General features: G+C 37.9%; 1 protein-coding gene across 1 annotated transcript in view; it reads right to left on the reverse strand.

The window, feature by feature from the left end:
- The window catches only part of LOC102755005 (chromosome unknown open reading frame, human C1orf87), a 77,972-nt gene that overhangs the window by 20,536 nt on the left and 54,190 nt on the right, over positions 1 to 3,246 (reverse strand).

Genomic DNA, 3,246 nt, shown 5'->3' on the forward strand with positions numbered 1-3,246 from the left:
GACATTGATTGGTTGCCTTCTGTAGCCTTCAGTATGCTTCCCAACTGGGGATCAAACTGGAAACCCAAGTACGTGCCCTGACCAGCAACCAGCAACCTTTCTGTGCAAGGAGGACTCTCAACCAACTGAGCCACTCCTGCCAGGCTTGAAGGAGCTTTCTGACACCTGTATTATTTGGGCTGCAATATAGGAAACAGAAGCTCCTTTAAGTATCTCCACTAGAAAGGACTTCAATATAAGGAATTAGGTGCCCACAAATGACTGCAAGGCTCAGTAGAATGGAAATTGATGTCTGTTGCTAGGCTCAGGGTCAGGCCTCCTTCAGCAGATATAGTCTAGAAACCAGAACATTGCAGGAAATTCTGGCTCATGTCTCAGTTGCTCTGACCATGAGGTTGGTGACTTGTCTGCACAAACTGCATTTAGCCACTGGAAAACTGATGCCTGCCAGGGCCTGGGGTTCCTACTACTGCAGGGAAATAAATACTTAAAATATCTTTGTCCCACTTCTCACTTCCTTCTGTCTTTTAAATCTCTGGTGGAACTTAAATCAATTTCAGAACTTTGGTGTCAAGAGAGTTTTAAAAAATGTTCTTTTTAGCCTTCCCAAGTATGGGATGCATTGCAACACAGGAAAGAACATAGAAGGGAGTAGGAATGAGTGGTGAGTGCACATAGACACTATTTAGTGAAGTCCCCAAGCAGAAATTGCATTGAGCAATACATCTGCATGTGACAATCAGAGTCATGTAAGCTTACAAGTACTTTAGGAATGCTTTGGTATTGAAAAATCACTTATATTTGCTTGTCCAGCATCCATCCACTTTCCATTTATATATAAATATGTTCTTTTCTGGGGCAATGGACCATAATCAAGGGCCCATACCCTTCCTGGACAGTGCTGTGACTCACCTTGTCTAATTAATCTCTATCACTTTCTCCATTCCCTCTTTCTTCCCTTCCTCCCTCTCTCCCACTCTCTGTCTCTGTATCTCTCCTAATTTTTGATTTGGCACTTCCTGAAGTTTTATTTTTCCCTAATTTTGGGTAATATTTCATATCCTTTCAAATATTTATTTTGCATATGTGAGCCAAGGGCAGTTTCTGTTGCTAGCAACCAAATTACATCTAATAAGAATTTTTATCTCCTTCTTACCCATCAGAAGTTAAGCAAAAAGAAAGAGCAAGTTGTGAAATATATGTCCTAGGTTTTCTAGATTTCTAGTGTCACATGATTGTATTCTCTTTAAATAAAAATAATTCGTTAGCTATGTAACTAGTTTTGCTTACATTGCATAAAACATTTCCTGTACATGATATCACAAATCGGCAAAGTTCTTAGATTCGTACAGAAAAATATGGCCGCCAGAGCTTCATTCATTTTGGGGCACATGAATACATCAAGCATAGGTATATAGAACCTCAAGCCAGATAAGCTGATGACTACATGAGCTGCTGAAGGCTAGGCAAGGAAGGACAAGCAGGATCTAATATTAGCACAGATCTGAGAATGAACTGCAGTAGAAGTAGTTCCTGTCTTTTACACTTGCCCCAATTTATTTCTAGGCCTTTACAGGAGCCCCAAGCTTATAACTAGAGCATCTTCTGATCTGTTGAAAAACAACAGCCTGACAAACAAAACCCAGATCTATTCATATTTTCACACTGCATAGCATTTATTTTTTCAAAACTGATAGGAGTTATCAAATATGAGATGAGGCCTCTGGACAAATGGCACTGGAAACTCTCTTGCCCCTTCTTGATTATGTGGTGATAGTAGGGGAAGGAGACTGTGGGAAAATTTTCTAAGTACTGAGTGTGGATGTTACCTGATTTAAATGATGCATAGGACTAATATGACTAATACATTTCTTAAGAATCTTTGAATAAAATGTTTTCTTCTATATTTTTAATTAAATTTATTGGGGTGATACTGGTTAATAACATTATATAGGTTTCAAGTGTACCATTCTATGATACATCATCTGTATATTGCATTGTGTGCCAATCACCCAAAGTAAAATCTTCCATATTTTTTATTTGAAGTTAGCACCTTCAAAAAGTCATTGACAACTTAAATGTGAGAATGGGCTCTGTTCGTCATAACAAGACTATAATTCTAATCACAGAAGCAGGTGCCAAACTACTAATATCAAGTCAAAGAAATCAGGACTAGAGGACAAGATCTGTGAGTCAGATCCTAGAGTTCAAATTCCAACTTCAATTTAATTTATTAAGTTAAAATGGCCTTCAGTGAGCTTTCTGAGAACTTTATGTGCATTTCTCATTTAATTGAAATAACCACTTGATGAGACATGTAGATAACTTGTCCAAGGACATGGATCAATGAGGCATCCAGGATGTAAACCCTGGCTGTCTGACTCAAATCCTCTGCCCTGGACCATTGTACTATGTGATCTTGCATATGAATGTAATGTAACTTGGCTTCATTTACATTTTCCCTCTTTGGAATTCCATAAGCACAGCTCCACTGTCTTCTGACATTTATTATTGCAGAAGTTTGAGGTTAGTCTGATTTCTGTTCATTTGTAATTATTTTTTCTCTTTATTTCCTTTGGTTTAGTTTTATTTTGTTTTTGGCCTAGAGAGCCTTAAATACTTTGTCTTTTTTAATACATAAGATTTGTCAGGATTGACATGGGTGCATTTTTTTCTTAGTTTAGAGCAGTGTAAATCCTTTTCATCTGTACACAGATAACTTTTTTCTCCTCTTCCATCTTTGCAAAGTTTTTTCAGTTGTAACTTTTGTTTTTATATCTTGAACAATTTTTCTGTTTTCTTATTTTACAATACCAAGGCTTTGGGGGTTAGATTTCTAGTCATATTCTTCTAGATCTACTATCTTTTCTTATTTTCTTCTCTGTCCTTCAGATTTTGTGGGAACCTCTCAAAATTAACATTTTGTATTAGATTATTTTTAGTGTTAATTTTGCCTTTTTATTGAGTACTGGTTACTCTTTTTTTGATAAATAATATTTTATTGGAACACAGCCATTTAGTTATGTATTGTTTTGCTGGGGCCCAACCCCAGCAGGTCCAGGGGTCCCCAAAGGTGTGGATGGAGTCGGCGAAGAAGGAATGACACGGAGACAGCGTTCAGTTGATTAGCAGCCTTGCCAGGATCTCTAGCCACAATCTACAGCCAAGTTCTGGTTAGGATCTCCAGCCAGGTTCTGTGTCCATGTTCTCTTGCTAGGTTCTCCAGCCAGGTTCTGTCCAGGTTCT

The sequence above is a fragment of the Myotis davidii genome, unplaced genomic scaffold, assembly GCF_000327345.1.
Source record: "Myotis davidii unplaced genomic scaffold, ASM32734v1 scaffold79, whole genome shotgun sequence".
In the NCBI taxonomy this organism is placed as follows: Eukaryota; Metazoa; Chordata; class Mammalia; order Chiroptera; family Vespertilionidae; genus Myotis; species Myotis davidii.